This window comes from Callorhinus ursinus, unplaced genomic scaffold (genome assembly GCF_003265705.2).
Source record: "Callorhinus ursinus isolate GAN/ISIS: 27379988/994484 unplaced genomic scaffold, GSC_fseal_2.0 scaffold46, whole genome shotgun sequence".
Taxonomy (NCBI): domain Eukaryota; kingdom Metazoa; phylum Chordata; class Mammalia; order Carnivora; family Otariidae; genus Callorhinus; species Callorhinus ursinus.
Genome location: NW_027397108.1, coordinates 3726493 through 3751410, shown reverse-complemented (window position 1 = coordinate 3751410; position 24918 = coordinate 3726493). Strand labels below are relative to the sequence as shown.

Sequence of the window (24918 nt, the reverse complement as noted above, 5' to 3'; positions counted from 1 at the left end):
GTGTGTGTGTGTGTGTGTGTGTGTGTGTGTGTGTGTGTGTGTGTATGATGTGATAGGCACCAACAATCCCTCACATTCCGGTACACATGTACCAATACTTCTATCAGGAGGAAGAGTCCCCTTCTCTTGAAACTCAGCTGACCTTCTGACTTGTATTGACCAACAGAATGCAACAGAGATGATACTGTGCCTTAAGAAGTCTGGAAGTTTCCATAGGGATCAAACCATCATGTGAAGAAGATTGGGCTACAATACTGAAACATGAGAAACAATGCAGATGGAAGGAGTTTGTTTGTTTGTTTAAGAAGTCTTGTTAAAAAACAGCTTTCGTTTTGAAATGAAAGGGGGATGGCTCTGTTGGTGAGTGTTAGGGATGGCACTGAATTTTGGCCTGCAAAGTCACATCTGTAGAGCCTATACATAAGATTCCAGAAACACTTGGGGCACTTGGGTGGCTCATTTGGTTAAGTGTCTGACTTAAATCTTAAAACAAACAAACAAACAAACAAAAAATGATTCTAGAAATACTCTTTCAAGACCTAGTTCATGATGCCTTCAAACTGTCTCTTTGTTTTCAAGAAGATGAACACGATGTTTCTTAGAGAAAAGGTGAGTCGGGACCTGGCTCACATGGTCATCACCTACGGTCTTGAACACTTCTTTGTGTGAGGGACTCATCACCTGTCAGGGCAGAAGTTATATTTAGAGACATCTCATGTTCTGCAGTCAACATTCTACCGGGGTTCCAGCAGAGCCACAAAGTAAGTGTAGGTCTCATACACGGTCCCTTTTCCTCCCACACTAATCCCTCCAAAGGAGCAAATTCAGGGACGGGGCAGGTTCCCTAACTTTCCCAAGTTCCCAGGTAAATGCCAGCAGGGTGTGAAAGAGAGAATGGGACCCTCCAGAGCCTGACTCATCCCAGCTAAGATGGATGAGACTTTTATGGAGGACCCAGGCTCACTGGTTGACTGATTCAGATTTATTTCATTCATACTCCCCTTCACTCATTGAATAAACCTAGAGCAGTTACCAAGCAGGTGCAGGCATTGGAAAATGTCTTTATATACATTAATCCTCAGCTTCAGAAAACCTTGTGAGGTAAGTAATTTTGCCCTCATTTTAGAGTCAGAGTCGGAGAAAATGTGCCATTGGTCGCACATTTAGTCACCCCCGAGCCAGAAGTCTAGCCAAGTCTTTGTGTTTCAAAGATCATGTTGATTATGTTGTCTTGGTGTTTCCCAAATGTAAATGGGCTGCCATATCCAGCTGTTTTTTTTTTTTTAAGATTTTATTTACTTATTTGACAGAGAGAGAGACGGCGAGAGAGGGAACACAAGCAGGGGGGAGTGGGAGAGGGAGAAGCAGGCTTCCTGCCGAGCAGGGAGCCCGATGCGGGGCTCGATCCCAGGACCCTGGGACCATGACCTGAGCCGAAGGCAGACGCTCAATGACTGAGCCACCCAGGTGCCCCCATATCCAGGTTTTACATATATTATAATTTACTTAATATTTTTTTAATTTAATCACACTTTAAATACATTTAAGAAAGTTTGCACAGAAACAAGCTAGCGGAGAAAAACCAACATTACTTGCCACAGATAGCAGGGAGTAATGAAAATAAAGCCTACTTGTGGGATTCTGGCTGCATAAGAGGCCCTTTCCAAGGGCTTGAACCAAACCTAGAGCCTGCGTTGTCTTTTAGAAAGGGAAACTGGCAAGTGTTACCCAGCGGTGTCAGAATACTGACATACTGACAGCTGGCTTAGACTGTCTCCTGTGTGAATTGGAATTGAAAAGGGCAGGAGTCAGTGTGTTGGGGTGTCATTCTTTGATGTACCACTTAAAACCAGCTGCCACCTTTGGACAATACCACACTGTATAGCATTCCTTCCTTGATGAGTTTCCTTAAAGGAGGTCTCAAAAGAGACAGACAAATACAATGCAGTGTGAAGAGTATTATGTCATTATGATCCCCAAACTTTTCTGACCCTGCACACTTACAAATTCATTGGCTATACTCCCCTGTATACATTTTATACTCCTCTTTTAAAATTAGTATAGGCGCAATGATATGCTAATATTTTGTGCACACCGTAAAACATACAAAGATAGGAATTTGAAAAATAATGTGTTCATATTTTTCCCCAATTGCCCAGAAGAAGGCCCTGCATTGCCCCACTTTGGAGACTCTCGTTTAGGTGAAAGTGCAGGGAGCACAAGGAGAGGGCACCCAGCCAACCCACAGAGACAACAGTGGAGGCTCTTTGGAGAGAATGTCACATGAAATGGTCCCGGCATCAGCAAGGTACAGAAAATGAGCATAAAGAGCCAAGCCTCATAGGCATGGAAACACGTTACATGTTCTGCAGAGGGAGTGGGAAAATGGAGTGAGAGAAGTCTCTAGAGGGGGAAAGCAGGGCAATTCACGAAGAGCCTTATAAACTAAGCAGAGTTAGGGCTCTGCCCAGGGGGCAATGGGGAGCCATGAAAGGGTCTTAGAGAGCAGTCTAAGCTCCAGAAGATTCTCCCTCCATTCACATGCACACACACCCACCTTACTCCCTGATATGAACACAGTAGAGAACCACAAGCCTGCCAAATGATTCACTTTCTGCACTCATCTATCCTTTCAACACAGTGTAATGTGGGCCTATTATGTGCCAGGCACAGTATTCTGGTGGGGTATCCACTGGTGAGTAAGATAGATACTCTTGATGGAAATAAATATTGGGAATGCTACAGAATAAAGGCACCAGAGTAGTGGTATCCTTAGGTAAACTTGTTGAAGGCCTCTGGAAAGGAGACACATAAGCCAAGACATGAACAAAGAAATAACCATGACATTACATAAAGGGGTTGGGGAAGAGTTGTCCAGCTATGGGAAGGTCATAGGTGAAGACCATGAATACATGAAGTCCTGGCATGTTTTGGAAACAAACAACAACAACAAAAGGTCCAGAAACCTGAATGAGAAGGAGGGAGGGAGGGGGATGGGGAGCAAGGGGGTTTTCACAAGAGGAGCAGGGCAGCTCAGGGAGCACTGGGAAGCCAAGTGAGGGCTTGGTAGCGGTAGCAAGGGACACGCTTCCCATCACAGTCTTCAGAGCTCTCTCTGGCTGCTGGGAGGCCCAGTGATTGCTAAAGCCGGTCTCTCCTGGGAGTTGGCCCAGACTAGTGTGGCCGTGATAAATAGAGGCAGACAACTGAGTGACACTAATGTCAGAACTTGGTGATTTGGGGAAAGACACCAAGACCAAGCTCACCATGTCCTGGGGAAAGTCTTATTGCATAGGACAGGGAGACACTTGGCCCCTCAGGCAGTACAGGGAGACAGCTCGTGTCAGGCAGCAGCAGCGCTTCTCAAAACTTCTGGAGGGAGAGAGCCCCTCAGAGCATCCAGGATGTCCTCAAGTCCAAACTCAAAGGGTGGCCTCTTAACATTTCTCTTTGTCTCCAAGAAGTTATGCATGCCCAATGCTGCCTTCCAAAAGAGCATTGAGCTCTTAAAAACTAATGAAATCTGGAAATGTGGTATTGATCAGGGGTGTTTTCTTCCAGTTACCACCGGGCTCTGGAGTGACTCAGAGAGAGCCCGATGCAGCCATGAATAATCTTTCACATCACCCCCGTCCCCCTCAAAGAAGCCCTGTTGGTAGGGCCACTCACCAAGAAGTTTGGGGACCACCTCGGAAAGGGGTGGGGTGGCCTTTAGTTGGTTACTCAAACTAGACCACCCCTTGGTGGGAACTGAGAATAGGAGACTCCTTGGCTGGGCCCATGAAGCTCATCTTCAGCCAGATCCAGCACCAAAGTTGGTTTGTTTTTTCGTTTCCCTCTTCTGGTCTCTTCCATGGATCCCAAGTACATAGTGCTTTGAGCTGCCTTGAACAGAGGGAAAGGGAACTGGCCTGTATTCAGCCAGAAAACACCTCCTATGACCAAGTGCCTGAGTTAGCAGCTTTATGTGGTTTATCTCATCAGAGACTCAGCAAAGTTTCAACACAGAGAGTATTACCTCTATTTTATTAAGAGGAAAGATGAAGTTTGGTGATGTCAAGAGATTTATCTTGAAGTCAAGAGTCTCACAGCTAACAAGTCCTTATCTCAGATAACGAAATCATCAGTGTACATTTATGCAGCACGGAGCAGAAGCTTACTGACCATGTGGGCCTCACCCTGAATCCCCAGTCAGGAAGCAAAAGACCCATAGCAACACCTACAAGGAAGGTGCTCTTATTATTCCTAGTAGCCTGAGGCCATCTGGATAGGAAGACCTGGGATTTGAACTCAGGTATTCTGGCTCTTCTCCCTGCCCTAGATTTGCCCAAATGTATATCCTTTTCATTGTAAAATTTTGAAAACAGAATCACTTAGAAGACAGTAATTCTAAAGCCAGCACAAAGACCCTCATTGAGGGTGAGGAATGAGAAATAATCAAACAAACGTTTTCTATAATGAATGTCACACGGGCCCAGCCGACTGGGTTCACATATGCTCACATATGTCATCCATGTGTGGGTATTTCAAAGGACAGATAGCACGGAGTCTTGGAGACCTGTCACATAATTATGTGTGATCTACACCACATGGCTTAAGCTTTCTGAGCCTCAGTGTCCTCATTGTTAAATCGAGGCTAATCGCTTCTACATGAGCTCTATCTGTGGAAAAATTTGTAACACCTAGCATGTAGGGCACTCAACAGATGTCAGTCCCTGTCATCCTTCCAAGGAGTCAGCATGTGAAAACGAGTTAGAGAAGAGGAAGGTGAAGGAGAAAGAAGAGAGACATGCAGAGGTTTTCTTTTTGTTCAAAGAGGAGGTCCTTACTGAAGACAGGGTTGCTAAAGGGAAATCTAAAATGATATAAGAGAACTCAGAGGAAGCAGACAGTGCATGGGAGAAGAACAGGATGGCAGAAGAAATATTGTAATGGAATAATCCCTTGTCATTCAGAGAGTAGGAGCAAGAAAAGGTTGGCTTGCCTTTTTTTTTTTTTTTTTTTTTTACAATCTGCATGTGCCTCATTCAGACACACTGCAGGCCACACGCAGGGACCATAGGCTGTCAGGCTAATGAGAGTCCCTTCTGGGGGGTGGAGGGCGGAGTTGGACACCCGGACTCTTGCACATCCACTTATCTAGAGTAGAGAGAGATGGAGACGTGGAAAGAGAATGTTCCCACCCGCCACTGGGGAAAATTGGCCAACAAGCTGCAGAGATGGGATGAGGGGAAAGGATCCAAGTGTAACATGAGAAAGAAGATCTTGTGGGACAGAAAGCCAGGAGGGAAGAGTGAAGTAAAACCTCATCATGGTGAGGGAAACGAAGGAAGGGCGAAGGACTCAGGGTGGCTTTGGGGGGTAATGGGTTATGAAAGAAGAAGCAGTAAGGAGTTGTTAAAAAAAAAAAACACAGGTCAGAGTTTGGAATTCTCAAGAGGTCTTTCCGTTCAGGTGAAATGAGAGTGGTAGGGAGCAAGGCTTTGTATGACGTGTGTGGTAACTGGCTGCTGCAGGATGGCCTCAACGGTAAGGACTGAGTTTGGTTTGTCTGGTGATCCCTGCTGCCTAGTATGGCCCCTGGCACATAGTAGGGGTTCAGATCCTGTTGAATGCAACAATACCTATGACACGAGGGTAGTCATCTTAATCCCCATGGCCCTTGCTCTCCTGGACCATGAATGGAGCCCAGAACCCTAGCAACAAGGTGAGGTTGGAGGGTTGGGTGGGGAGGCAGGAAGCTCCCAAGTACTGAAAGGAAATGCTCAGGGGCCCAAGAGAAAAGCCCTTCATCCCTTTGCACTGCCTGCAGACACCCAAGCAGCTTGAGTGAAGGTGAGGGCTCTGTGCCAAGACGGGAGAAAGAGAGACAAGGAGGAAGGTTGTGGTTGGACACTTTCTCTCAAAGGGTGTTAAGCCTGCCTGGATCTCTTTCAGTCCTGTGCCCAGACAGACAATGTACCTTTCTACCTGGTCTCACTCTCCCAGATGGATCCTTTCATCTTTCTCTTGAGGTGGACCCTGAGTTGTCAATCTGGGATAACCAAGATTTTAGCCTCAAAAGTTCTGCCTGGGGTTTGGGGTGGGGGGGTGCCTGGGTGGCTCAGTCATTTGAGCATCTGACTCTTGGTTTCAGCTCAGGTCAGGACCTTAGGGTCATGGGATTGAGCCCCATGTCAGGCTCTGTGCTCAGTGTGGAGTCTGCTTGAGATTTTTTTTCCCCCTCCCTCTCCTTCCCCCTTTGCTTCCCCCTCTGCTCCTGCACGCTCTCTCTCTCTCTCTCTCTCTCTCTCTCTCTCTCTCTCATTCAAATACATAAATAAATAATCTTAAAAAAAAAAGTTTGCTGGGGGGCCAATCACAGACCTAAGTTACAGGACCCATCCTGAGTACTCATTACGTGCCCAGCTCATGCTAAGTGCTTTACCTGCCTCCTCAAGTAACGAGAAGAGATGTGTCCTGGATCGTTTTGGCTTACATGATGGTCAGAGAAGACTCACAGCTTGCTCAAGACCAGCCAGCTAATCAGTTACAGTCTCTGTGACCCTTAAACCGCCCCCCACAAAGCCACATGGGCATTCAGCTGTATCAGTATTAATTGCTAGCTGGTGATGGTAGTACTGGCAGTGATGAGGAAAATGACACTGATCACATACTACTCCATCACAACAACGCTGACCTATTTTTATTTTTTATTTTTTTTAAAGATTTTATTTATTTGACAGAGAGAGACAGAGCGAGAGAGGGAACACAAGCAGGGGGAGTGGGAGAGGGAGAAGCAGGTTTCCTGCCGAGCAGGGAGCCCGATATGGGGCTCAATCCCAGGACCCTGGGATCATGACCTGAGCCGGAGGCAGACGCTTAACAACTGAGCCACCCAGGCGCCCCACTGACCTATTTTTAGATAAGGCCACTGAGATGGAGAGGGTGAGAAGTTTGCCCAAGATCACCGGTTGGTAGATGAATCTCTTAAATGCTCCAGAAAACTCTTAAAAAGGCAGTAGGCTGCTGATGCATGACATAAATGAGATTGGAAGGTGGTGGTGGCAGGAGGGTCGTGGGTTGATGTTCTCCCTATACCCAGTTTGTTGCATTCAGGCAAATTGCCCCTGGTCGTGGTAACCAGTAACCAGAGCAGTGAGACATGACCTATGGCTTTTCTGGTGCCGTCTTGCAAGAGTCTGTTTGCCAGCACGTTTCTGTTATGCCTGAGGATCCCATCATGGAGGGCAAGAAGGGAATGAACAAGTCTGACCAGACAATCAGCTTGGCAAAGAGAGCCTGGAAGCAGGGAGTAAATCTCAGCCATTTAATATCAGTTTCGTCTCTTATTGATCCATTTTATTTTCCTTTTCCAGAACAGGAGCGTCCCTGCAGTCTAGCTCATCAGTGGCCTTTAAAGGTTTCCTATTGATCTGTGCAACTATTGTCTCGGTTTGCATTATCCCATTTGGAGACACCATTTGCTTTTTGGTCATGTTCTGTATTTGGTTTGCATCCCAAACATGACTTCTTTTCTGGGAGCAAGGAGCAGACATCTTGGGCCCAAGGTAGCAGATGGATTTGACTTCATACAGCTTCTGGCATCTTTCTGGGGCTCCAGGAAGTCTCCAACTCCAAAGAGCAATGGAGAATGTTGGCAGAGGGGTGAAGGTCTAGCAAGGACCTGAGGACCTCATTCCAAAGGGCAAAGAGTAACAGCAAGAACTTCCATTTCTTGAGTACTTTCTCCATGATTCCACCTCACAACAACCCTGAGATGTAGTTTTACAGATGAAGAAACTGAGTCCAGACACACTCAGATTTGGGTCCTGATTCATTGGCAACTGCCTGCATATTGAAATAATATAGGCAAAGGTTTAACAGCTTTAGTTTCCCCATCTCCAAGATGGGGATCATTGATAGAACATTCTCAGGTTGCTGTCAGGTTCCCATTAGGTAAAGTATCTGAGGCCCTTAGCAAAGTGTCTGGCACAGAGGGGGTAAGCAGTGGATATTTGGTAAATGAGAGGGAGACCTCCATCAACCCATTTCCTTATAAGATCCGTCTGTCTGCCCTATTCCCCATCATTAAAGGAAAACCTACTTCTTCTTTCTAAAGGAAAACCTGCTTTTTCTTTCTAGAGCTAACATTTCATGTGAAGTTTCGATTTCACATGCAGAGAAAATGTATTTGAAAATGGCTAGTATAGTGCCTTCCATGTAGTAGGTGCTTAATAGATGTTGGCTGATTCATTCATCCATCCATCCCTGGCCCCTGAGGAGCTCTGTCTCCAACATCCTCCCTTCTCCTCTATCCTTCAAACACAGTCTTCCCCTCAAACACTCCTTTTTGACCCTTTTCCAATATACTTTTTTCTTTTGCCAAGCAACTTGAACCTTCATCAGAATTGTTCATTCCTCACTGTTTACTCTTTTCTTCTCAACTCCTGAAAGCTGCCCTTGGACGTTTCCAAAGCTTGGCTCTCCCCAAGGTTCAGTGACGTGCTGTTTGCTTAGTGGTCATCCTTGTCTACCTCTGGTCCCTCTGGCTTTCAACCATGTGCATCATCCTCTCTTCTTCACCAAAGCTCTCTCCTCCCTTGGCTTCTGGGTCACTTCATTAGTTCTTGCATTCATTCACTTACTCACCAATTTCTGTGTGCCTCTGCATGCTGGATGAAGGTGCTGGAGTCAGGGGTGGCTTCTACTCCAGGAACATTCAGACACAATAGTCGATTCTGGTTCTTTCCTCTCTCCTTCACACTTCTCTACTGGCCCACCCTGATCAATTCTTTTTAACCCCTGCTTAGATGTCGTCTTCTCTGGGAAGACAGCCTGACCACCCTTCAACAGGGACAATTATTTATTTCTCTCAGCACTGTTTTCATTCCTTTAGTTTACTTCCATGATTGCCTGTATCTTCTTGGTTTGAACTGTTTTAATTTTGCACCTGATTTGCACCGTGAGTTTCTTGGGTAAATGAAGTAGGCAAGGCTCAATAAATACCTATTGAATTGAATGGAAGATTTGCAGTAATTCCTTCACTCTCTCATTTGCTTCCTCTCTTATGCTATCCCATAAGTGGAACTGAGCCTGCAGAATCTCAATGGTTGTCTGTCCATGCTCCTTTGGGTTGCCTGTTTATCATGAAACAGACTTGAGAAGATACTGTTTCTTCTACCAGGGTCTTCAACCATCGTCTTGCATGCAACCATACAAAGTTACACTTATTCTTTATCATCTGGTCCCTCAAACCCCCTAAGTCAGGACTCATCCATCATTTAGCCTGGTGATCTCCTTGACTTCAGTCCATTTTCTGTACTAGTTTCCTACATCTCCTGTAAAAAACTACCACAAATGGTGATTTAAGACAACGACAATTTATTTTCTCACAGCCCTGGATGCTGAAGTCTGAAAGCAATGTAGTTATCAGGGTCATTGCTCCCTTTGAAGGCTCCAGGGAAGAATCGTTCCATACTTCTCTCCTAGCTTCTGGTGAGAGCTGGCAATCCTTGGTGTTCCTTCGCTTTCAGCTGTGTCACTCCAGTCTCTGTCTTTGACTTCACATGCCCTTCTTCCCTGTGTGTTTCTGTATCTTTACAAGGTCTACTTAAAAGGGCACTAGTCACTTATAAGTATTTGTTTATGCCGCACCTTAATCTAGTATGACCTCATCTTATTTTATCTACACAGACCTTATTTCCAAAAAGGTCACATTCTGAGGTTCTAGGTAGACATGAATTGGGGAGGGGAGGCACTTTTCAACCCAGTACATACTTCCATCCATCTCATCTACCACCACCAAAATCAGATTCTCAAACCACTGCCTGGTTATATCCTGCTAGGTCTCAAAAATCTGAAGTTTAAATTTCCTCACTTCCTTGACCACCATAAGCCTTGAAACAGCCTATTTTCTAATTACCTTTATTTTAAGTACTTTTAAAAAATTGTGACCCTGATAGACTATAAATGACATGGGATGATAGTCTAATCTGCATTATTTATCCCCACTTCCCACAATACTACACAGTTCATACAAGGGTGTTTAATGGCTAACTGTCGAATGAATGCATGATGAGCTGAGTATCAGTTTCACGTCCTCTGTCTGACTTTGAAGAGTCCTCCATTACCTGTCACTGCACCATCCGCTCCAGTCAGCATTTGCTGAGTAAAAATTAGGTGCTCTCAAGAAATACTTGTTGGTTGATTGATTAATCCATCAACTAGGTTTCCTGCTCTGAAGCATTTTTAATGTGGTTCTCCAGGGGGCTAGAGTGGGGGCCTCAGAGAGGTCTGGGGATGGCAGTGGAGACACTTGATCAGCACTCCCACCTTAGAATTTCTGGGTCCTGCCCAAGGTTTCCATTTGCCCGAGAACCCACTTTCTGCACCTTCTAGAAGAAACAGTAACAATGACTTTGGGAACTATGGATGGATGGTGGGGTCCAGGACACAGAAATTAAGATTCAGATTAAGAGCAGGTAACAAAGCTCCTTTTCTGTGCAGAAAGTGTCCCAGAAAGGCTGAGGGCTGACCCTAAATTGGAGAGATGCCAGGTGCCTGTCCTCTCTCCTGGATCACCAATGAGTCTGTATCACTGAATAGTTTGTGAGAGCAGCATGGCGTGGTCACACATCTTCCAGCATACCCCAAGTGGGTGCAACCTGCACTCACGTCTCTAGGGAAAAGAGGTTCTAAAATTCAAGATGAGGTGGCCCCTAGAATGAAGGTTGGACTGCAGGAAGCAGTTATTTCTGATGTAGCTAACCATTCTGTGGATTGGCTCCAGTAGCAGAAAGTTCATGGCTATACGGGATCTTGACAAACAGTAAGCACTGTAGGGAGGTCGGAGAACCAATCACTTTACTGTGGAACTTGGTCATAGGCCCTTGTAATTGCTACTCACACCTGAGTCAACATCTCACCCCCACCTCCATCCCAAATTGTTGTGACCTGAAGTAATGAGGGTCAGGCATCTAGTAAGTAAAAAGCCTCATGCATCCACCATTTTATTTTTCTGTGTTCTTATTCTTTTCTAAGGGTCCTAAGTCACCCATCCTCTTAGTACATATTCCTTTGGGGATTACAAAATTAAAGCAGGCTTGGTTTTGTTTCAATTCCCTTGTATCCATTTCAGTAGAATCCCTAATACCACTCATTTTCAGATTTGGTGTGCTTAATAGATTGGGAATATGAGGTCATGTGTCCAGAAAGATAATTATCATTCTGGGCACTGATTGAATGGTTTCATTGTCCTCGAAATATATGAAAGGCAAAAGGACTTTTGTTATGGCTTTACCTGGGGTGTGTGTGTGTGTGTGTGTGAGAGAGAGAGAGAGAGAGAGAGAGAGAGAGAGAGGTTCCTGAACCTTCACAAGACTCAATTTGCCATTCCAAAATAACAGAAACTTAACTTTGCTATAGGGAAAGTAGAATTTTAGTAGCAGATCAGTTGTATTGTCAGGATTGCAAGCCATGCAAAAGTTGTATTGAGCATTATTAATCTGTTGAAGAGTTTATCATACTGTCACCTAAAAGTATTCGTTCCCCAAATCCTGCACACTTGGAGCATGAAGGATGAGCAGCACTTTTCCATGGTTTTCCACAATAAGAACACTGGTCAACAACATTTCTTCCATGGACTCTCTTCATTCCTGGAGCCAGAGAGCCCCAGATTTGTGCCCTCCCATCAGAATGTGGATGTGTCCTGGGGGTCACCATTCCTATAACTCTGTGAAGACCCAAGAGGATTGACACGAGTTCTAGGAAAAAAGATCCAGCCACAGACTCAAAGCAGGAAACAGCAGATGCCTGGAATGAAGATCATAGATCATATGATTAGGAACAACCCAAACTTTCCTTTCCTGCATTTCAGTTCTTCATGGATTGCTTGCTTCTAAGCCAGATGTAGAGATGCCAGCAGTAGCCCTACCTGGATGTATACCTGGAGAGCACCTGCAAGGAGTGCCTCCTCTGTATGGCTACCTGGCTTCCATATGGCTCCAAACACCCCATTGCTCTTGATCTAACCACCACTGCACCTAAGACCACTGTGGACTGTGTTTAGGTCACCATCTCTGGCCAGGTATCCCTTCCTGCTTGTATCTTCCCTCAACACCCCCACCCCAACCCCTCATTGCCAGTGTCCATCAATATATCATTAGCCACCCAATAACACTCAAAGAATAGTTCAATCTAATCAAAAGACTGGAGGGGTACCTGGTGGAGGAGTACCTGGTTGGCTCAGTCAGTAGAGCATGTGACTGTCAATCTCAGGGTCATGAGTGTGAACCCCACATTGGGGGTAGAGTTTACCTAAAAGAAAAAAAAAGGGCTGGACACGGAGACACAGGCTTGAGTCTGAGTCTCACTATACCACTTATTAGGTGTGTGAACCTAGGCAAGTGACCGGACACTCCCCACCCACCGAGCCTCAACGTCTTCCTATAGAAAACGGAAATCCAAGCTGTTGAGATTAAAGGTGCCTATGCTGTGTGCCATGAGACAGTCGCAGGGCAAGAAAACCACCTTCTCTGCCCCAATTTTTGAATATTGTGTTTTTGTTCTAAAATAAGATTGATAAAGCATATTCTGGATTATCTGCATAGTCTTTTTAGTTAATAACTGCTACATTTAAAAAAAATTAAGTTTATTTATTTATTTAAGTAATCTCTACACCCAGCATGGGACCCAGACTCAATGACCCCTAGATCAAGAGTCATACGCTTTCCCAACAGAGCCAGCCAGGTGCCCCTGCTACCTTGTTTTAATGTCAGGGATTGCAAACAAGTTGACACTTATAATACTAATGAGAAAAGAATAAAGGGGAAATAAATTCAAAATCATGCATTACTATCAGACTAATGCAAGCAACTTCACATTTCCCAGTGTAAAGGAGGAGCTCTTTGTATGAAATTCTACATAATAAGTGGCCCACAGAAGGTGCAGAAGAAAAACTGAGTTTCTTTTTGGAGTGTGTGTGTGTGATGAGGGTGTATTTTCAGCATGGTGGAAGATATAAAGAAGAGAAGAATAATTAATCATAAATCTATTTATTCATCACTTTCTATGTATGCCCAGTTACATGCTAAAAATGTTGCATATATTATCTTTCTGAACTTTCAGGTATTTTTTAAAGATTTTTTTAAGTAATCTCTGCACCCAACATGGGGCTCAAAATCACACCCCTGAGATCGAGTCACATGCTCCTCTGACTGAGCCAGCTAGCGCCCCCTGCACCTTCATATATTTTAAAGCATGGGACATGCTTTATACTACCTTCCTGCCCTCAAGGATTTGACAGTCTACTCAGGAAATGATTCATGCATATAAAGAATTAATATAAACTTATGAGTGTCAAATGCTAAAAGAAAGGTATGTGTGAGTTCCAAGAAGGACTTATCATGAAGTAAGGTTTCATAGAAGGTTTCATAAAGTAAGGGTCAGATTTGGATTGACAGAGTTGCTGCAATGTTCCATATGTCCCTCAGATTCACTGTCCTCCTTCTGAACACTCCCAGGAGGTGACAGCAACAGCTTCTCTTGCCAACTGGTTTCCCTTTGGGTTCCATAAAATGGTACCATCTTGTTCCATAGAAACTTTGGAAGACTCTTTCTTCTGGAAGATATCTGCTTCTGGAAGTCTTTCAGTGAGTTTCATGGTTAGATCACAGTAGGACTAAATATCCAGTATGTAGAGTCCTATAATGGTGCTTTACAGATCAGTCTTAAAATAAATTTCATGTTTAATATGTTCAGTCTCTAGGTTGTATAGCATGCATTGGTGTAGCCATGGGTGTCCCCTTTGGAAATGTGGCCTTCATTTCTTGAGCGTGTTAACTATGCACATAAGATAGCCACCCAGTAAGATCAGAAAGTATCCAGGTGAAGTTAGTCAGAGGAGAAACCATACCAAGATCTGGCAAAGGCATGAGCAGTCTTAGAAGGGTAGGAACGGAGGGGTCTGGGTTTATTCCCTAGCCTCCCCCTCCTTGGTAAGTTGGCTCCCTGCCCTCCAGTAAAGGCCAGAGCCACTGCCCCTGTCAGGCAACCCTCTCTATACCACTTCCCTCTCTGGATTCTTGTACTGCTTCTTCCCCTTGGCCTTTCAAGGTGTGGGGAGAGCTGGGTAATTGTTCTTTTCAACCTCTATCCCCACTACTCTTGCTACCCTTGGGGCCTTATGTTTTTCTTTATGGACTTCCTAAACCCTGCCGTCACCCCTGTGAAAAGTCCCTTTATTAAACTCTCCTCCTATTACCTGGTCTGAGTACACCATCTGTTTTTCCCCAACATCTGACTGATATGTGAATGGATGTGGTGATGGGGGCCAATACAAGGGACTTCAGGGTGGCTAGGGGTTCTTCTAGGCAGGTACAAGGTTTATGTTATGATGATGAGGACAGTGAATACTGAATACAAAGCCTAACAATTATTAGCATGGGCATTAGCGAACCTGACCAGAGGCCAGGATCTCTTAGCTCCATAATTATTAGCCCTAAAGATACCATTGCACTGCTATTCCCATAGCCCATGGGCAGAAACAGAGCCATGTCTCCCATCTAAGGCAGTTTAGCTATTAAATGGCAAGGTTAGAATTTAATCCATATTCTGTTTCTCTATGCTCATTCAGACTCTGCCAACCTCTCAGTGACTGGAACAGTCTGATGAGGATGAGATATTGGGCTCACGTACCCAATTTTCTTTTTTGGTGAGTGTGGGGGGGGTGCTCAAAAGGAAGAAAAGATCTTATGCCCACCCACCCTTAGATCCTGGGGGTCTTTCCCTCATTCCACTCCTTAGAGGAGGGCCAGTGGATTTGCTGCTTATGTAGGTTGGACTTTCTTGAGCTCTTTCCAACTCCATAGACTACCCCACCATGTTTTCTGGAATGCCTCCTCCACATGCAGCTGGAATTAGACATCAGAACTCTCTGGGCTCCTCTAAGTTAAGAGCTGTCCATCTTGTACCTGGCTGGTTTGCATGTCCCCAGGCTCTGAACCCTGGCCAACTGCTGTATCCAAGCTGGAACCCACCTGCTCCTCAGAGAGCTGAAGCCTACAGAATGAGCATGTGCTAATGTGATTTCCTTGTGGTTAGGCCGCTGAAAAAGCCTAGTGTGGCTATAGGAGAAAATCGGAGCATTAGGCATGTAGACCTGGCAAGGAATGTGCTGGAAAACCTGGCCATGTGACAAGATGGAAGGGGAGGGAAGATCTTTCTGTATTGATAAAATTTATTGCATTTTTTAATGTTTTCCTTACATGTCCATTATTAAATTTTTGAGAAAGATAGAACATTTTAGTGAAGGGGGAGAGAAACCACTCACAATCCCTCACTTAGAGATGACTGTTTTGAGGATAGTCTAGGAAGGTTTTCTATATATAAGTATATATATGCATACTTTTGTAGTACAAAAGTATAAATCCTGTTTACTCAAAGTGGGGTCCATGAACCACAGCCCTGGGATCACCTGGAAATTAAGTAGAAATGTAGAACCTTGGGCCTCACCCCAGAGTTATGAAATCAGAATCCATGTTTTAATAAGATCTCCAGATGATTTGAGGACACGTGGATTATGGAATTGTATGGGACTCAATGATACGAATGCTCCATGAATCATTTCATTAATCCCCTTTTAGTTCAAAATCATACTCTACATTTTCATTATTATATACTGCAACATAGTGAAATATGCTGCGAAAATCCTTTTGCATTTATCTTTGAGCAAATGATAAAGACAATTATCATCATTGTTGTACCACTTTTTGAGTGCTAATTATGTGCTAGGCCCTGTGTTGAATGCTTTATGAGAATTACCTCATCTCATCTTTATGAAGGGCTGCAAAGGAGGGACTCGTCTCATCTTAGAAGTGATGTTACTGGGACATTTTTTAAAGCAAAATACTTCACATAACGATGAAGTCTCTCCTATGACTGATGGTAACTGTGATAAAGCACTTACTGGGCACTCCCTCTATGCTAGAGCCTATATTAACTGCTTTACATTAATTTTTTTAAATGTAAGCCTCAAACAACCCTAAGAGGCAAGTGTTGGTATTAATCATCTCAAAACCCAAGGTAACCAAGTCTCCAGGTTAAATATCTTGTCCAAGGTCACATATGAAGACCACAGCAGAATCCCAGGCTGGACGCAGTTCTGCCCGATTTCATTGTGTACACTCTCAATACCATGCCCGAAGAGGAATGTGCTAATTTGCTTCTAGTTCTTCAGTGTACCCTTGGGGCCTCACCTCCCTGTCACTGCTGGGCTCTTAAGCAGTCCATTCTTTCCCCAAAGCCTTTTGTATGAAAAAGGCAGAGGGGATTCACAGCACTACCTCCTCAGTGGGGATGGGCTTAGGGGAACAGAGGATTTTTCCCTAATCACAGCTCTACACAGCAGAGCTGCAGCCACTGGGATCCTCAGACATTCAGACTCTCTGGCCGCGTGGCAAACATCCCAGGACTTTGCAAGGAACAATGGGCACTGAACTGCAGGTGACCTGACCTGCTAATCGCTGCCTGATTACCAGCTAATCAGTGCCTTGTTTGGGACACTGAATCCCAAATCCCTTTGGACTGGGCTGGGTCCTGGCAGGCAGTCACCTGGTTAATGTGCCAGGGGTGAGGCAGGGGGTCATGTGTTCCAGCACAGAGTGGCCAAAGGCCGCCTTCGGGGAAACAGTCATGGGGTCTGTCTCTCCCTGGCTGGTCCTGGGCAACTACAGCTCTTGTCAATAGCATGGAAGTGAATAGAGGCAGAGGAATTAAAAGCCAATCTACAGAGAAAAAGCCTCAACCCCTCCAGGCACAGAGAACAGAGAAGACTCTTTTTCTCAGAAATTCCCTGGAGGAGGTCTGCATTAACTACTACCACCAGTATACTTCATGGATGCCACCCCTGTCATAGCCACCACTGTCACTAAGGCTAGGAACAGCACCAGCACAAGCACTGTAAGCATTCCCACCCCCATCTCCATCATTACCACCAGCAAGACCACCAGCACTTCCATCATCAGCGCCATCATCACCATCATCGTTCCCATCATCACCTGCAACATTACCACCACCATCGCTCCCACTAGCACCTCCATCACCACTACCCCCATCACCAGCATAACCCCTGTCATCACCTCCCCCACCCCCACCACCATCACCTCCATCACCACCACCACCAACAACAACAGGATCACCACCACTCTATCAGTGCCATCATCCCCATCATAACCCCCACCATCACCTCCACCACCATCACCTCCATCACCACCACCAMCAACAACAACAGGATCAYCACCACTCTATCAATGCCATCATCCCCATCATAACCCCCACCATCACCTCCACCACCATCACCTCCATCACCACCATCACTACTATGACTGTCACTACCACCATTAACACCACCATCCCACCCTCACCCCACACTACCACCACCATCACCAAGAACAACACCACCACCACCATCACCACTTAGACCACCATAACATCACCACTTTAGTTGCCAGGGCTACCACTGCTGCACACTGCCATATCCTAGGAAAACAATTTTGAGCAGTGTTTTAAAAACATTGGTTTTAGAGTCAAATTTAGGATCTACTCCAAGTAGTGTTAGAGGTTTGAGTTTGGACAATTAATTCAACTTTGAAATGCAGGTTCCCAAATAGAAAAATGGAGATAGTAATATAACCAGCTCATGGGATCATGGCTCATGCAGACCATTTGTCACAATACTTGGCACATAATAAGAACTCCAAAGCTCACTGTCACTATTATCATTACTTCTTCCCTAGTTCCATTTAAGTATACAGCTTCCCCTCTAGCATCCTTGCTTGAAAATGGGTGGGGAGAGACAATTTATCCCTTCCACCCTGCTATCATGGGGTCCTTTATGGGATCTTCTAGGGATGCCTGATGTCTTTTAGAGGCATGGCTGTGGGTTGAAGAAAGTTCCAATCTGGAATCAGCTGTCTAGGTTTGAATCCATATCTTTTTATAAACCGTGTGACCTTGAGAACCTCACTAACCTCCAGAGACTCCTTTTCCTCTCATGAAGAATGGAGAATGATAATCTCTTCCCTGAAGGACTGTGAGAAGGTTCATGAGATAAGATAGGGAAAAGCCCCAGAATGTTAGCAGGCACACAGTAGGCCTTCAATATATTGAGTTGACTTCATTTGCTTGGTATGTTAGCTTTGAATAAAGAATTACCAGGAGGTAGAAAACATGCCTTGCTCTAGACAATCTCCGAATGGGGGGAATAAAACCAAGTCTTCCAGATAGAGCTGAGCCTTCCACTCTGACCAGTGCTCCGGGTGTACTGCTAAGGTCTAATAAAAGCTTACCTTTGCCCAGTTGTTTCAGTTCTAGGAAGCTGTTCAATGTTTGACTATATTTCTCAAACTGATTTAAAAACAGTTCATCAGGTTAGTTCAGTTGAGTTATTGCTCCTTGGGAGTTTTCCAAACCCTGAACTTCCTTCAGAGAGAGCTGGATTCTGTTCCATTCTTGGAATTCAGCTCCTTGGCCCTCTCAGTGACCCCTAATCACAAATACAGTGTAAATAACCTGCTGTCTCCTCACTCTGGCCCCCGCTTACAGAATAGAATCTCTTCTCTTAGGCTTTCCAGAGCAAGAGTCTCAGACAAGCTCATCCATTTCCTTTCTTCACTTCTGGGGCATCGGTTACTGACATTTGGGGAGTTCACGTTAATATAATAGACATGCCTTACAGTATTTGCATGGTATAGAGGAAGAGGGAAAATCGGTTCCTCCATATCCTATGTGAAAAAACTCTCAGCAGAACTTCTATCTGTGATCATGATACACAGGCTGCATATGGAAGGTCAAGAGAGGCAGTGATGAATTAGGAAATAGTTAAGAATTAATTTTGGCCAACATGGCACCTGGCTGGGGCAACACTGGAACCTCCCCACTAACACTGGGACAGGGGGCTGTCTGCCAGGGATGTCATTTTCTGTGTTCAGAGCTTTTCTCCTTACAGAAGCCCTGATCCAGCTACCAAGTAAGATAGTCCAGAAATTCGATTTTGAGTAATTTCAGATACCACCCCCTACCCTACAATCCTGAATCTTTTGTCAGGATGGACTGACCCTTCTGATTTTCCACCTACCTATTGATAGAATCAAATGCCTTCTTTGGGCTGGTCACCATATTGAGTGTTTTATTACCATTTGATCCTTTCAATAATCCTCATTTGTTGCTTTCCTTATTTGCACACAGCACTGCGTTTTTAAGAACCTCACCTGCTGCTAGTTGGTAATTCCAGCTAGTTGCTCCTGATTGCCACATACAGAGTATTCCATAATAGGCCCATTTTCCTTCCCCATTTCCTCAACTGTGGACCTCTTGGTTGCCCCCCTGGCCCGACATCCACAGGTCTCAACTCTACAATAAACTTCCATATTCACTCTCATGGACCCAAGTAAGGATTCTGTGGGATATTTCAGAAGCCAAAGTACTGTTTCTAGTGTACATGGACACTCCACTTTATGAGATGATTCTTCAGGATGGCCTCACTAACCTCTACTCCCAAGAACAGGGCACGAGGAATCGTGCGTTCCCACATCTCAGACCAGCACTTGCCAATCTGATGGGTACAAAGCTTGTCTCTCACTCACTTTGATGTGCATTTCTCCAATGAATGATGAGCTTAAACACCTCCTCACATTGTGTGATTTGTTTGGGTTTCTGCCTCTGCGAGTTGCCTGTCGTATCCTTTTCTATTGGATTTTATAATCCTTTCCTTGTTAACTTACAAGTGTCCCTCACATACACTGGATTGGTTCTTAGTCAGTTTTGGACATTGCAGATATTCTGTTCCCATGTGTATTTTTTTAAATTTCGTCTTTGCTATCCTTTATTAAAAAGAAAAATTCAGTTTTGGAGCAATCAAAACCATCCATCTTTCCCCTCTGCAGTTTTTGAGTTTAGTTCTTGTTTAGAAAGTTTTCTCTGCCTCTGAACCACAAAAATATTCTTCTAAGTTTTCTTCTGTTAACCTTATAACTTTGCCACTCATATTATCTCTTCTTCATCTGGAGTCCACCTTTGTATGATATAGGGATATAGATCTTATTGTTCTCCATATGGTGAGTTTCTCAATAGCATCCACTAAATAATCTAACTCTTCCCCATGATTTATAAGCTATGTTAATCATATTTCAAGTGCTCGTTTATAAATAGGCCTGCTCTACTCATCGGTCTCTGTTCTTGAGCCAGTACCATACTGATTTTATTATTATGGTTTTGTAGTATGTCAATATTTTCTAGGGTTAGCTCCTCCCCCATATTTTTCTTTTTCATGCTTGACCTAGATCTCTGGGGAACTTTATTCTTCTGTATCCATTTGAGTAGAATATCTCCATGTTTCGCAACAATACATTTAAAAAAATAAATAAATGCAGCTGGAGTTTTGACCGTTACTACATTGGATTTGCTTTCCCATCTTTAAATGAAGCAAGGCGTTTCTGCTTCCCAGGTGCAGAACCTGAGCTGTAGAGAAGCAGTCTCCTTGCACTTCTTGAGTGAAGATGAAGACGAGGGGTGTGGCTGTCTCAACCCAACCCATGTGGCCCTGGGGAGCCCAGGGTGGCTGTAGATTTGGTTCAGGTAGAGCTGTTAATGCCTGATCCTTTCTTGAGTAATGATTCTGCCTCAGGGTTCAGATTTCCCCCATTTAAGCTTGTGGCTTCTTGGCCCAGGGCCTGTTCCCTTCCCAAAATGTTTGTTAGTGTAGTGGCTTTTTATGGCACTTTATGGAAAAATTAAAGAGGGGGGAGGCAACTGTATTCTGTAAACCATCCTGTCTTTAACCTTCGTTTACTGGAATTTGAGTCCTCTGCATACCTTGTTAGCAGAAAAAACTTCAAATATATTTTTTCCATCCAGGCTCATAATTGGAATGTTCTTTACCTCTTAACTTGGGCCAGGACAAATGTGGCCCAGGCTCTGAAACACAACCAGAACTGTGCAGCAAACAGCCTTTGCATATTACAACTGCAGAGTTATCTGTGTGCGGATCAGGAGGGGCCCAGCCTGCTGAGAAGGTGGGGGCCCACTGTCATTGCAGAGCCAATCCTGGGGGCAGTGCCGGGGACACACTCCTTACTTCCCCGAAAGCCTGCTTCAGCTTTAATATCACACCGGGGAAGCACCGGGAGAAGGCAGTCTCTCCGCTTCCAGAAAAGGGATCCAGCAGGCTGAAGGTACAACCTGTCTCTGTTAAGTGTAGGAAGCCAAGTCAGAGATGTTGGCCATGGAACTGCCAGACCCAAACCAGGTCTTCCAGAAATGTCATGTTTTTCTTAGAACTAGGGCCTATATTACACACAAATTTGAGATTATCTTCGACAATTATCTAAAATTAACTGTGGTTTTCAAATGAAAAACATTTAGGGGCGGATCAGATAAGAAGGGGGCCTATTTATAATACTTGCCACAGGGGGGAAAAGAGAAAAAGCAAAAACAAGAGGGAGAGAGAGTGCTGCACAAAATAATACCAAATGTTCTTCAAGCACCACTAGCCATGCTGCTCTCTGACCCTCATTAATAACAGAAAGGAGAACTTTTATTTTGATTCTCTGTTCACCCGTGGTTTCTTGGAGAAAATCCTGTTTCAGAGAGGAATGCCAGCTTTCCATCTAATTCTAGATATAGAATTAAGTGGCTATAACTCTGACCCCTTGAGTTCGGCATAAGTCAAAATGTTTGTTCATAGGGTTTGAAATATTAACCAGTGACTTCTGGCTCTGAAGTGGTTATTCACAGGCTGGAACTACCTGGAACAGTTACTAGAATTTGGAATGAGACCCAGGGCAGAATCCGGTTGAAGAACCCCCAGAAGAGACCACTTGAAGTCTCTGGGGCTCTGTGGATGCACAAAGAAAGTTCTCGAGTGCCCCTCAGCATCTGTGTTCTGCATTTTGAGGAGGGAAACTCAAGAAAGAATGTGCTGCTCTTATTCCCATTTTTCAGGTGAGGAAATTGAGGCTCAAAGAATTCACTTGGCTAGAAAGGAAACGTGATGGAATCTGAAGCAGGCCTGAGTTCAGAACTCTTACTCTTAACTACCACACCAAATGACTTTGACACAACTGTTTTCATTTCTGTTCCGCTTGGCGTGGTTCCACTGCATGCACAGTGTGTAGGGAGAGCTATTCCAAGGGGAAGAAATAGGGATCCAGGCGTGTGTGTTGAGAGGAGAGATGTATTCAAAGGGGAAACTTCTTGAGGAAAGCAGGAACAAAAGTTAAAAATGGCCATAAATTGAATATGTGCTCTGTGACAGACCCTGCATATAGTTCCGGCAGGTAATCTTCATAGCCACCATGCATACAAGTCTGCTTTAGAGACAGAAGCTTGGAAGTCCGAGTGGGAAGGGGTAAGCAAGCACCATGCTCGCCAGGAGCTGAGTGGGACTCAGTTTCCATGCGCCATGACACCTCCTCACCCCTGAGACATGTCAAATGTTAGTGACCTCTTGGGGCTTTGGGCTGCATTCGCATTGTTTGTTAGGTTACCCCCACCTAGACACGAGTTGTCAAAGGACAAAGGATTCCAAACACCAAAAAGAGCCCAGTGGGAAATATTTAACCCACCTACCTCCAAACTTTCTGGCACGGACGAACTCCTTGCCCCACCTTTGTTCCTGGCCAGAAAGAAATGGCATGAAGCAAAGGACAGTTTTTATAACCCCTGTCTGATCTAAACCATGTTTCCTGTGTACTTAGCAGGTCTTAATGGAAACCAAACAGTTCTCTCCGCATCTATATTCTTAACGCCCCTGAGCCAAGTGCCCACGTGGTTAAGAAAACGGTACCAACAGAAACATTTTTTAAAAATATCAGAGCACAATATGAAGTGACCATCACTAATTCAAAGAGGCAGACATATTTCGTAAAGGTTGAAAAGAGGTGAGTCTTTCACAGGATTCTAGCTCAAGGCCACATTTGCAAAAGTAGAATCACTCCCTTAACAAGGTTTTGTTTATCCGGCCATTAAAAAAAAAAAGTCAAACAACTTTTACTTTCAGCTCTCAGAATACGAACTGTTTTTCCAGCTGTGTAGTTTGAGGAGGATATAAGCTGGTTTAGTTCTCTCTTTCTCTCTCTCTCTCTATATATACATATGTATGTATGTATATACATACATATGTATATATGTATTTTTTCAGAATGGAAAGAAAGTTTCTTACACAATTTTGCTTGGGCTAAACTGCCTGCAGAGTAGTTTATTTATACTGCTTTATTGCACACCTGTTTGGATATGGGCTGTTTTGTGGTATTTAAACATACCATCTCCTGCCAATGGCTTTATCTGCAGACTCTCATGCTTTTGCTGCAAATGTTTCTTATTAACTCAGGAAAAAAAATACCAGTTGCTCTGTGAACATTATTAGTGGGGACTAAAATAACCCAATTGTTACTGACTGCTAACATGTCATCATAGAAGAACTATATCCCGGGAATCCGTCTAAAATGTGGTAAAGGCCATTTCACTGTACTCAAAGGGGGGGGAGGGGAGGATAACAGATTTTTTGGATGAAATCCTTGAATAAAAATATTTTTAAAAGCCACCTGTTTACTTTGAGCTAGTATTTTAGGGACAAAGGGAAACATTGCCATTTTAGACTGCAGTGGGCTATTTTACCCACTATAGAAGTTCTGGAATATGAAGATGGCAGTGTTAGAATTTGCATGGAAGACCTAATGGCATTTATATGACCCTCTCTGAATCATTTAGGCCCTAGGCCCCTCTTTCAGTAAAATGTGGGTCTTTATAGCTAACCAGTGGTAAGAGAATTTAATTCAACACATAGTTACAGAATCGCTCTTGTGGGATAAGCCTGGTGCTAGGTCCTGGGGTGCAGAGATGAACACAACATTGCCAGGGATCCACAGTTCATGGTTTGGTACACACTATGTCTCCATTCAATGTTAGGAAAATTTGAATATTTGTGTGTAGACATAAATAGCAAAATACAGGCCAAACCTAATCTGTAGAATTGAGATCTGAGTGTTTATGTGAGGGAGTTGATTTTATCCTGCTGCTAAGAAAAAGGTTGGACTACTCACTTAACAGACTGTATTAGATACCTATGGCCATGTAACCAATTGCCCCCAACTTCTAGTCATTTGAAACAATAAACATCTATCATCTCAGTTTCTTTGGGTTAGGAACCCAGTGTACCTTGGCTGGGTGCCTTTGCCTTGAGGTCAGTCCTTAGACTGCAGTGAAGGTGTTGGCCAGTGCTGTGGTCTCATCTGAAGGCTCAAATGAAGGGAGACCTTCCAAGTTCAATCACATAGCTACTGTCACCATTCAGTCCTTTACGGGTGGGCTGTTGTACTGAGGACCTCTGTTTATTGACATGTAGGCCTCTCCATATGGTAGCATGTGAAGTGGCAGCTGACTTCCCTGAGAGGGAGTCAGAGAACAAGAGCGGGTGAGCAACAAGAGCAGCATTACCTTTGTAACCTAACCTCGAAGTGGCGTCCAATCACTTTTTCCATAATCTCTTTGTTGGATGTGAGCTAGTGGGTCCAGCCCACACTCATGGGGAGTGGGTAACACAAGAACATGGATATCAAGAGGCAGGGATCATTGGGGGCTGTCTACATTAGAAACTTCTGCTTCATCTACAGAATGACTTAAGTAGGACTTAGCCACAGTGACCCTCTCCTCAAACCATTTCATGCAAGCATCTTCAAAGGGGAGCCACCATGATATCTGGTAGCTCCTGTAGTATCCCAAGGAGACAGTTGGGATAACACAGCCCTATGACTTAAAGTCTGGGGATTTTCTCTTTCTCCCTTCTTTTCAGCATGGATTTCTTTCTTTTCTTTTTTCTTTTTCTTTTCCTTCCTTTCTTTCTTTCTTTCTTTCTTTCTTTCTTTCTTTCTTTCTTTCTTTCTT

General features: G+C 44.3%; 1 protein-coding gene and 1 long non-coding RNA gene across 2 annotated transcripts in view; one reads left to right on the top strand and one right to left on the bottom strand.

The window, feature by feature from the left end:
- LOC112814716 (uncharacterized) overlaps positions 1-24918 on the top strand; it is a 696136-nt gene that overhangs the window by 558561 nt on the left and 112657 nt on the right. The window lies entirely within an intron of this gene.
- LOC141370824 (uncharacterized) overlaps positions 11334-24918 on the bottom strand; it is a 14432-nt gene continuing 847 nt past the window's right edge. The window contains exons 2-3 of the long non-coding RNA XR_012375233.1: positions 24193-24420; positions 11334-11793 (exon numbers count right to left, since the gene is read on the bottom strand). This is a non-coding gene — a long non-coding RNA (uncharacterized lncRNA). The remainder of the gene's footprint in view (positions 11794-24192; positions 24421-24918) is intronic.